Genomic DNA, 11,937 nt, shown 5'->3' with positions numbered 1-11,937 from the left:
CATCAGACAGCACAGAAGATATAGTACATGATGGCCGTATTTGCATTGGCTGAATAAAGTCCAAGGGCATGACATTTGTCTAGCAGCTAATGAGTGATTAATTTTTCTCTGTTTATCACTTGTCACATAAATACCACTGTCCTAAAAATGCAGATAGTGAGAGCTGAAAATCTGCTGAATGTGCGAGGATAAACCTTCAAGCAAGAGAGGTAGCTTCATTAAGAAAAGGGCAGTTTTATTAAAGGAATTTTTGCCTTAAGTGTCTCTTGCTGACACTGCAGTGACCCAAGACCAGAAATCTTATATTCTACCTCAACTGCACAACATAGTATTAAATCCACTAGAACAGGAAGACGCAGTAAAATGGGGTGCATCTTTACATTAATGTGAAGCTATAACTCCAGCAAGGTTCACTCCAGAGTTTATTGCTCCCAAGCACGACATTTACACACATGCCCAGGACTGCAACACACTGAGCCAAGGCAGCACAGCCCCAGGTGGCAGAGGACCTGAGGAGTCAACCTGCCAGCCCAGAGCTGCTCCACCCTGTTTCAACGTGCTACGGAGGGACTGGTGGGGGCAGGAGGGTGCTACAGTGCAGGGCTATCCAGCAGGCAGCCAGACCCAGTCACTGTCCACCCAGCCCCAGCGTCCCAGCCAGCTGCAGTTACTGTCTATATGTGTGCTGCATCAGAGTAAATAACTCCGCCATAGAATAGTACTTGTGTTGGGCAGTACTATTCTACAGTGGAGTTAATTCATTTCTCCAGCCTAATAGCACCACACATATAGATGGTGACACTTTACTGCTGAGGTAATTAGCTCCAGAGTAAAACATCTTGTGTGGATATGTCCACAAAATCCAGGAGGAAGAAGAAGCAGAGTGTGATAGAGGGGTGGGGAGGAGGGGAAGGGGTACCAAAGGAAGAAATGGTTCTAGTCAGAAAATGAAGATTTGTATGGAAATCATCTCTGTGGCATATTCTTCATTCACCATATCGTATTTTTACTGAAAACAGTACATCCATGTGGTAAGCAAGAGGGCAATCTTATTTCTAATAACATTGCCTTATGGACTTTTTCCTCATCTTTGAAGGGCTATAAACCTCTAGAATTGAAGGCACACAGGACCCAGTTTGGTAATGTGGGGATTGTTCTAATTCCCACTGAAGTAATGCGAACACGAGGGTGTTCATTAACTCCCGGGAGATGCTGGTCTACCTGTGAGATTAGGCTTCACTTTTACAATTACTAAAAGAGAGTTTGAAGTAAACAGGGTCCAACCCAACTCCCACTTTAGTCAATGGAAAAAATATATATAAATAGGTGTAAAACTACCTGGTAATGAATACCGTTTTTTCTGAGGAATGAAGAAGAGAAAGGAATTATTGAAATAGGTAAGAAAGAGGTCACTTGCCACAGCTGAAGGTGCTTGCTAACAATTCAGAGTTAATATATCTTGATATGTTGTACATAAAGTATTTGAACACAGAAACACAGAATTTTGTTACTCGGTAACAAAAAAAAAAACTTCATGCAGGTCACAAAGACTGTCATATCTTCCTTATAATTGCTTCTTTCTGCTTTCACTTAGACAAAGGGTTCAAGGGAAGGAGTGAACATGGACAACTGTGTATATTAGTTTTTCCCCCTAATTCTAAATTGTTAAATCACCTCTGGTTATTTTGGGCCAGGACTGAGGATGAATCATGCGGGCAGGAATGGAGTAATCATATGGAAGACAGTCATGTGGGATATGAGTAGAATGATCTTCACCCCACTGCAGGTTTTGGCCTCTTTTCTCACTGTAGAAGCCAGAATGCTGTTTTATATAGGGATGTATTTGGTAGCCATGTTGATATGAGACAAAAAGAAATGCAAAACTCTAGAACTTTTGGTTCCAACATGATACCTTTTATTAAGCCAACTAAGAAATTGCCAAAAAATATCTTTCTTTGCAAGCTTTTGGGCGCACATGCCCTTCTTCAGTCTGAGGACAAATCCAAGATTGTAAAAATCCTCTTAGGTAGAAAATAAACTTAATTTTGCACAGGGGAATTCTATATAGGGGCAATTCAACTTGGCTATTAGTTCTTGCAGTCTTGCTAGAACAGCTTTTGGGGAAATTTCCTATACACCACTGAAACAAAAAATAGGTAACTTCAGGCATTTTGTTTTGCACAGGGTGCTGCCTAATTCCAGTTGCACAGCTGCCATGATTGGTGGTTTAGGAAAGTTTAGGAAGCAAGACTGTTGACCTTCTGCATCCTTTTTAATTGCTTTTCATTTAAAAAATCCCTTGATGCACAGAAGCAGGGGTGAAAAGGCACTGGCCACATTTCTAAGGATCAGGCTGTCTTTCAAGGAATTTTGCCTGGGTGTTGAGAAAAGGAGCCAGGTGCATATGCAGAGCACCAGGTCTTAGAGGCAGCCCACAGAAACCAGTTCAGCTGTGTGCGTGTGTCTGTGTGCGCGTGCGCCTGTGTTTGTGTGTGTGTATTTTTGTGTGTGTGTATATCAGGACTTAGCAGCCAAGGTTCCTTGGGTGAATTTGATATCTTTTATTAGACCAACCCAAATAGTTGGAGAATAGTTATTAAGCAAGCTTTCGGGTTCAAAAACCCTTCGTCAGGCTAAGGAAGTTTCAGCAGTTGGTGTGTGCTCTTCCTGGACTTAGGAGCAGCCTCCAGAAACCAGTTCAACTGTGTGTGTGTGTGTGTGTGTGTGTGTGTGTGTACCAGAACTTAGTGGCAGCCTCCAGATACCAGTTCAGCTGTCTGTGTGTGTCTCTGTGCATGTGCACCTCTGTTTGTGTGTGTGTGTATACCAGGACTTAGCAACAGCCTCCCGAAACCAGTTTGTGTGTGTCTTTGTACGCGTGCAGGACTTAGTGACAGCCTCCAGAAACCAGAGAGAGAGAGAGCAAAAGAAGGACGGGGTGGGGTGGGGAGGGAGAGAGAGAGAGAGAGTGTGTGTGTGTGTGTGTGTGTGTATGTGTGTGCGTGTGACTGCGCACGCATCCCCTCTGCAAGTATTTCACTCCGAAAAGGACCCGTGGCAGGGCTGGGGAACTGGGCCAGGGCGTTCTGCTCCTGAAGCCCTTTCTTGCTCGGGGGGCAAGTACAGCCACTCGTATGATGGTGATTTTTAAAAGCCAGGCATTTCCTGTAATCACAGACGCCTAGCTGCCTCCCCCCGCAACCCTCCCACCCTGCACTTTCCCCTCCTTGCTTTTCGCGGGAGTGGCTGGGCGGGGGTCAGGGCTGAGTCCGGATCTCTCCTTTTGTGTTGCGGTTCCTAGATCTCCTCGCAAGTGCGTGATCTCCCCCCGCCCACCCCCTCCCGGGGCGTCCAGCACAAGCCGTTTGCATAAGTGGCTCTTTTGCTTTGTTTTGCTTTGAGCCCATGACAAAGCATGCTGAGGTTGCGAGGGTAAGTGCGCTTTTTTGGTTTTTCCTTGAAATTTCCTCGGGGCAGGGGGGTGATCGGGCACAGATCCTCCCCCACAGCCTCTCGTTTGGCGCGGATTGCAAGGCGGTGGGGTGGGACCGTCTGGCTTGGAAGTAGCCGAGCCAGTGGGAAACTTTCCCTTGTCTCCCGAGCGAGTGGGTGGGAGGGAGAAACGAGGCTCAAACCTCTGCTTGAATTCCAATGAACCCCGAATCGATGATTGACTGGACGCAACCTGGTGACTGGAGCCTGTGCGTGTATATGTGAGTGTGGATGTGGGTGTGTGTCTGAGTGTGATCAAGGCACTAGAGTGCAAACAGAACAATGGATTGCCACCCATTCAAGCCCTTCTCCACTCCCTTCTTGTGATACGTTTGCTTCTGATTCCTTCCAGCAACTGACAGCAGCTCCTCAGTGTCATCCCCCAGGCACTTTTGTTTAACCATATGATGCACAACTCCCAAATGAAGCTGAAAAGGGGTGGAGAGAAGGGCACAGAAAGTGCCTGTAGAATGGCATGGGACAGCAATCAAAGCCTCTTCGGCTCCCCATCTCTTACCATTTCATGTTGGGAAGACTGTTGTGCCCAAAAGGCATTTCAAGGGATTGGTCCTGCCCATAAGACCAACACAGAGATGTTGGGGCGGGGGCTTTCTTCCTCCAATTGTAAATGGCATGAATCGTCTATTTTTAAAGCAATCCCAATGTTTCAAAGTTTCATAGTTGTTAGGGGCTGGAAGGGACCTTACAGATCATCAGGTCCAGCTCCCCTGCACTTGGGCAGGAAAGACTGCTGGGATCAGATGACCCTGGGTAGTCTTGGGATGGATCCTTTAAATAATCTCATATTGCCCTGGGGAAAACCATGGTGCACTCTCTTTTTCAGAAGCAGACACTACAGCTAGCTGGTAGCTGGGGGTAGCAAAGATATAGACAGAAAAGGAGTGGTATAGTTAAGAAAACCTTGAATGTTTAAATTATTTCACAAGGTAGCTGTGTTACTTCAGGAACAATCCCAGTAGTTGAGGAAAAACAAATCAGGTATTAAAGTATGCAAAGAGGAGGGGAGTGTGGATATTGGCACTTGCTTAAGCTGTGCCAAGCAGGAACACTTTAAAGCAAACTGCCAAGTTATTTCTACCCACCCACTGTACGCTGAAGCCTGTTGCTGGACACTTTAAATTAATTCCTCTGTTATTATGGCAGTTACATGAGTTCCTTTTCATTTCATGTGGTGTACAATCATAACTAACCTGCACCTGCCTCTTTCTGGGGAATGTTATTTTCATAGGAAGTAGCTGTAATTCAATGCTAATTAACTTCACGGTTACTTTAAAGCTGTCATAAATACAGAAACTGTTTCTGTTATACCTTCAGACTTCAGCCTCTGCTAAAAGTGAGCAAACTGTACATCTAGTTTATGTCACACAAGCATGGAACAGAATCAATCCCTGAAATTTGCAAGGGAATATTACAAATTGCAGGCAAGGATTTCTGTCCAGCATGGCTTCAACGTCAATGAAGTGTTTAATAAAGGAAATATTGGCACTTCTAAGGCAGTAATAAGTAGACTAATATTATTTTCTCACACAACTAGGCAGATGCATAACAATTCAACATGTTTGATTGATCTCAAATTCTTGCTTCCTGAGAGTGCTCTAAGGAAGTTCATTTTTGGTGAAATAGGACCAGATTGCTCTGTTTAATATTCTTGAAAAACGAAGCAGCTGATTAATTATCTGGTAGATATTAAGGTCTGATCCCAAGCTTCTGAAGAGATCTTAACTTCCATGAGCCCTGGTTCAGATCCATAGCAGATCTAGTATAATAGTTCGGTCTAAAAGTAATGCCTCCTATTTTTGCTCAGCGAATATTATTGAAGATATTAATTGTATACAGAAAAATTGTACATCATATAGCTAATTTTCAGCATAGTCTCCTTCTGTGTTAGTGGCCTTTTTCCACTGGTAACAAGGGCATGAATCCTGACATTATAGGCCTTGATATACAGCCACTGATGCACAGCCTTTGTCACTTACTACCATCTCAGAAATGTTGTCCTCATAGCCCATACTTCATCCTCCAGGATGTACAGAGAGGATGGAGCAGCACAGTCCATCCAAATGATGAGATTGCCTCTGTGGTGTGCAAATTGGTGTTTAGGCAAGTATTGTGATGCAAAAGCAACACCTTAGACATGTCTATCGGAATGGACTCATTTTCATTGCATGTGGTGTTTCAGTTTCTTCAGGGGCTTTGCATAAACCTCTGAGTTGACTGTGCCCCCTCAGGCAAGAAATCACCAAGAAAAAGCACCTTCCATGTCAGTGGCTTGCTTAGGAGATGAAAAGTAGGAGGTATTTTCTGAATTACCCTGGTACAATGTTGGGATACATGCTTTTGTTTACCAGGCTTAATTGGCCTCATTTTATGTCCATTGTTAGTTGGACACTATATACAGGGAGAAGCAGTTATCCAAGGAGGATAGCAAAGGACACTGAACCTCCTAGATCCTAGGAAATAAAGAACTTCCATTGAGAAAAAAGGACTGTAGCAACTATACAGCTTTCCATTGTCCAGTGCCATTAAATAATGGCATTTAATTAGTTAATGGGTTTACCTGTGAACACTTGCTCTGTTGTCTCATTATTAATTGTAAGGATAGCAAGTTGCAAACATCACAGATATTTCTAGCGTAGTATGGCCTAGGTGATCACAATCATCCCTCTAATAAACTAGCTCTCTAATATTCTCCATTTCATGGTCAACTCTGTCGACAGGCTGACATGGTGGAAGACAGTTGTGTTGCTCTACATTGACCTGTATCCAGTTACTAACAGATATTCTTCTACACGCACATGCTTTGACAGAAGCCCAAGCCCAATCACAGAGATAGTGATCCTGTCTCTGGGTATTGTATGAACTGGTTTGAGTGCCCTCTACTAGCAGGCTGTTGCAACAGCTTTTAAAGAGACTGAGCAATTTGTTGTGTCAGGGTGAATGTTGCTCTTGGGTTTATAGTTGCAGGGGAAATGTTTTCTGAGGACAGGAGAAAGGTAGGTTGTCCATTGATGCAGCAATATATGTCACTGTTCTTGGGGTGGAAAGTAAGGAGAGGGCACAAAAAATCTTCCATAAAATCTTAAATTTGATAGAAAATATTTAAACTAAACTACAAAAAGTTTTCTGAATGACAACCAGCAAAGTTAATCATGAACTTATAATCAACTCTTGACAGAATTCTTTCTAAGTAGTGGTTAAACTAAACTATGCTAAACAGTTTTTAGAATAAATTCTGTATTCTCATCCATGCATTTATTATACATTAACTTTCTAAAGAACATGTCAATGAACTTTCATTCAGAAGTACTGCTGAAAATTAGAGTGGGAAGTGTTAACATAATACACGCAGGAACTTTTGTGTGAAATTACAGGGGATGGGATAGGCAATCCACCCTCATCATACAACTAGACAGTAGGGTATCGATTGAAGTTTCTTTAATGCATTTAGTAAGCTATATGGTTTTGTATTCTATAGACTTCATCTACACTTTAAAATAGGCAAGTCTGTATATATGAATATATATATGAATGTCATAATATACAGAATTCAAAGTATGGTGCAATAGCAAGAGAAAAATTAAATATAGTCACCATTTGGAAAATTATTGAGTATTTAAAATGAGAGAACAGGTTTCCTGAGGAGCTTCCTTGTGCCTGTCCTCTCATATGTTTTAAAATAATACCTGGTGGTTCTTTCCCTTCTTTGTTTAGATACTTTTTCTGTATTTTAATTTATTATCAGGATTTTGGAACGATAAGATTAATAACAACAGAAAGGGTGAAAGTGCATTCAAATTACTAGTAATACATATGATAAAAATGAACAAAGGATATGGAATGTTTACTCAGTAAAAAAAAAGGTAACAAGTAGACAATTCAATATTTAAGTGACTTATGAGATTAGCTGAACTGCACCTTTTGTTTTAACACCTTAATAATACAATTTTTCATTCATTTAATCTTGAAGGGTTATTATTCTAAAATAATTATACACTGAACTGTTTCAGGGGGAAGGATACTGTATGGATGTTTGCGTATCTAAGAATGCATTTCTACAATTTTGTTAGCCACTGATTTATTGCACCTTTCAAAGTTACATTTTTCAGTAACCAATCTATAATCAAATATTAATTTCATATCAAAAGAGTGCAATAATTAGTTAGCTGCACTGGATCTTTACTAATTACTTCCTCACCCTATGACTGAAAAACTTTGAAAGTTTATGAATCATTTTGAAATGTCAATCTTTAGTACATCTTTACTAAGAAGGAAGTGAAAACAAAATAACAGTCATTACAAGGTATTCCATTACAAATGCTGATGCCTTTAATGTTCTGAAGTTATGACAAAGATTTTAAGATGAATCAAGCCTAATTCAGCAAGGTACTTCAGCAAGGCTTATTTCAGCAAACTTGAAATTAATCACATGCTCATTTTACTGGAACCTTATTTGTGAGTAAAGAAAAATCACCTGTGCTACTTCCTATTCACATGATTGTTTAGATAAAGAAAAACACTTTTCTATTCCTCATTGGAATATTAACATCACATGTAAAGAAAGCTCTAGGCCTTCATCTTGTAGAAACTTATGCACACATTTAGTCAATGGAACTACAGAAGTACTTAGAAGTAAATTACATGTATAACTTCATAGGTCCTTGATGAAAACTACCCTTAATTTCTTAAATCCTGGCCATGAATTTAGTTCATATTCATCTTATTTAGTCATTACAGAGAGACAGAAGTTTCTAATTCTGCATAGCCCTTTGACTTAAGTTCCTTTATGCATTATACAAGCATGACATTCAGTGTGGTGTGCCACTTACACAGATGGCAGTAGTCCCAAATACAGTGGCTGTTCCAATTAATAAGGTCATATAAAGTTAAATACTTCAGGACAATAAAAAAAATTGAATCTTTCTTTTTTGAATAGTTCTTATCCTAGAAGACTGGTGTTTCAAGTTTCACAATCCTATACATCCTTGGTCGTACCTGAACATGTACCTGGTAGGGAGAATTCATATTCAAGTTCATTTAGGAGGACAACAGTTACTGGGGGCATCTACATGTGCGCTTTAACATGCATTGGCCTATTTTATTGTGCATTAAAGTGTCACAGAAAATCTTGCTCTTTAGTTAATGTGCATTTGTGAGAGGCAGTGCCCAATTCAATTCTGTCACTGAGACTCGGCACTTCAGCCTCTTGAGTGCCAGCTCTTGGGGCCAGATAGTTTGGCTCTAATTCCCACTCATAGGGTACACCCTCCAACTTGCCCTTCATGTCTTGATCTTTTAAGAAAGAGGGAGGATACTTGATCATTCATGATTGCTCTCACGAGTGGCTTGAGTTGCTGGTGTTTGGGGCTCCTCCTCCCCTTTATACCCCATCCACACACCAACCAGGTCTTACAGGGTAGCCAGGCCACAGTCCATCTTGTGGAAAAAGTAATGCAGCCAGCTGTCAGCTCAGCTTGCTGCAGTTGATCATGGCTTACAAAGCCAGTAGGCTAAAAGGTTTCTCTGGATCTGACCTAAATCAACAACCTGGGCCACCCCATGTGGAGACACTTCTTGCCAGTTGTGGCTCTGTCACTGCCTCTTGCCCACTTTATTTATGGGGCCCTATAACTAGGTAGTTTGTATAAGAGCTGAGTAACAGGTGCCAGGGGTCCTCTTCCCTTGCACTTCCTGCTACTGTCCAGCTCCTTCGCTGCCCCCAGGTCCACCTGGTAAGTCATGTCCACTTAACACTAGTTCTGTGGGTGGTTCCTAGCCCAATCCAAGCCTGAGGCTTAATGGTTCAGTCCCAACACATTCGTTTAGTCCTCAGCACTCATGACTGGTGGGCCAGTCCAGTCTGCTTTTAACCAAGGCAAAATGCTAAACTTAGAAGTAACTCACACTCCCTCCCTTTAGCCAATCACTGGGGTGCTGCTGCTTCCACACACCCTGGGACAACTCACAGTCATTGCTCTGATGCTTGTCTAAGTGAGGCGATGCTTTCTGGCGCTTCTCCACATTAAGCCTATAGCTAGAGACTCCTCCAAGCCTCCAGTCTGGTGAGCAGGCTTCTGCTCTACTCATGTCACCCCTGCCAGGGCTTGGCTGCAGCCAGGCTTCATCCTCCGGATTCCTGGGGCTCTCCCCCTCTGCCAGCATGGGGCATGCTGCTATGATGTCCAGCCCACTGCATCAGCCAACCTGCTGCCAGTCCAGACTAACAAATCGGGGCAGATATGGCGCCTGTGGGTCTCCTGTCTGCGCTGCCATTGGCTCTGTAGGTAAGTACCCACCTTCGTGCATCCTGGCTGTGCCTACGCCCAGCCCCTGACCACTGGTGGGATTGCCTTGTGGGGCCTCAACTCCTGGCCGGAGCATTCCCTTCTCCAACAGCATTAAAATAGGCTAACGTGCAGTTTTCCAGTACTTAACAATGGAAGGCATTTTTAAACGTGCTTCGGGGGTGGGGGTGGTGCTTTAGAGTGGCTCCAAGAGCAGCTGTAATTAAAGCGCCCAGAGCATCTTGTGTGTCAGCATCCCTGTACTTCAAAATGGTGGTGAGGGTGCTTTAGGTAAAGCTTGTCAAACACGCTTTAATTAAAGCACCCCTAACAACATTTTGAAGCACAGGGATGCTGATACACATGACGCGGAGGCTGGCTGGAACATGGTAATTACCATGCTCACTCTGATGTGCTGTAATTACAGCACATATGAGCAGCTTCCAGGCTTGTGTACAGGCACACCTAGGTACCAGATTTAATGCACATTCTCTAAAGTGCATTAATTGAATGTGTAGACATGCCCATTGTTGGTTACCATTGTTATATTTAAGTGGTTTCCTGGAAGTTGGCCTCTTACAGGTTGCGTCTATAAAGAGATTTTTTTTTATCAATAATGTAGTGAGATGACTTAGTGGCAAAGACATAAGACTCATCTGCAGTGTGGATCTGCAGTGCAATCTTCCACCATTGCTACTATGAATTCAGCTGCATCAGTTGGGAATTATGATTTTAAAACAAATAGTGTATGCAAAGCCCAAGTGACCATTATGATTAGGAATTGTAAATTTTATCAGATTAGGAATGATTAGTTTTATCATGGAAAGCATGCATGCTAGATAAGTTGTTATACTTAGATGCATAAAGTGTTGCTGAATTCATTAGAAGCATTGAGCTCTTGATCCCTTTACCTTCTTCTCATACATTTGTCGAAAAGTATCTTTCCCCATTTTGCTGAATTTAATCATGAATTCTTTACTAAACTCAGTCCAGAATTTTTACTGCCTTTCTGTCCCAGGAATAGTAAAATTCCATCCAAGCTATTGTGGTCATCACAATACAGAGCCTCTACATTCTTTAAAAAAATACCAACCCTTCTTGTGTTAGGATCTCAAATTGCTCAATTTTGATATTTCACAGCTACCATATTCTTAAGCTTTAACAACAGTGACCATTAGTATATATAAAGAATTTCATTTTGAAACATAAATATTTGTAGATTTCAGGCTGTACTGAAGCTAACTAGATGTGACCAGTCTATAAAGTCCTCTATAGCTTAGGTCAGTGCAACTTAGTGGACCACTCCACTGTAGCTACTAAGGAGAAGAAGGTAGGATGAGTTTGTTCTGTCAACAGGTGAATGTCTGGGTGCTAGAGACAGGACATTCTCTAGGCAAGAGAGTGTTCCCACAAACAGCAATATGATAGTTACAATCTGCAACAATGCAAATTATTTTCTGAGGGGCTTATTCTGCCACCCTTTTTCATATCCATAGCCCAACTAACCAACAAGTTTAGGTGTATAAAAACACTAGTTTATAAATAAATGTCAGGCATTCAAGTTTTTTAAAAGAGTGACTGGACTTGGAGAGTGTTAGTCATTTGTTATGAGAACCATGGGGTGTTTGTTTTTAGCTAACATTTGTCAGCAAGTCATCTATTTGGTTTATAAGCTATGCACACTCTGACTGCTTGATTAATGTATTTTGCAACTATAATAAAATGTTCATGAAATAAGCATTCTCTACTGCATGTAGATATTGTAAAATGCCTGTTTGGATGAATGTCTCCAAATAGTGCTTGGATGACCAAGCTTGACTGTCCCCTTATCCTAGGCAATGCTCCCCCTGCACTGAAAATTTCAGTTTATAAATGAATAGCTGTTAGATTTTACATCAAAATGAACATGCACCAATGGGGCCATGTATTCCACAGTGCACTGTGTTGTTCAAAGCATACAGAATATGAAACAGATGGCTCACGAAGCCCAGCAAAAAAGACCTGCTGGGTCCTTTTTGATGTTACCTTAAAACAAAGGAGAGAATGGGTAAGTGCTTTTTTTCCTTAGCATATGTATCTGGAAAGACACTAGTGTTGTTAATTTAGGTTCTCAGCCTTAATACAGCATTCAGAAAGTTTAGAA

This window comes from Alligator sinensis, unplaced genomic scaffold (assembly GCF_000455745.1).
Source record: "Alligator sinensis unplaced genomic scaffold, ASM45574v1 scaffold712_1, whole genome shotgun sequence".
Classification (NCBI taxonomy): Eukaryota; Metazoa; Chordata; order Crocodylia; family Alligatoridae; genus Alligator; species Alligator sinensis.
The sequence above is the reverse complement of the archived record's forward strand: the minus strand, read 5'-3'. Positions refer to the sequence as shown.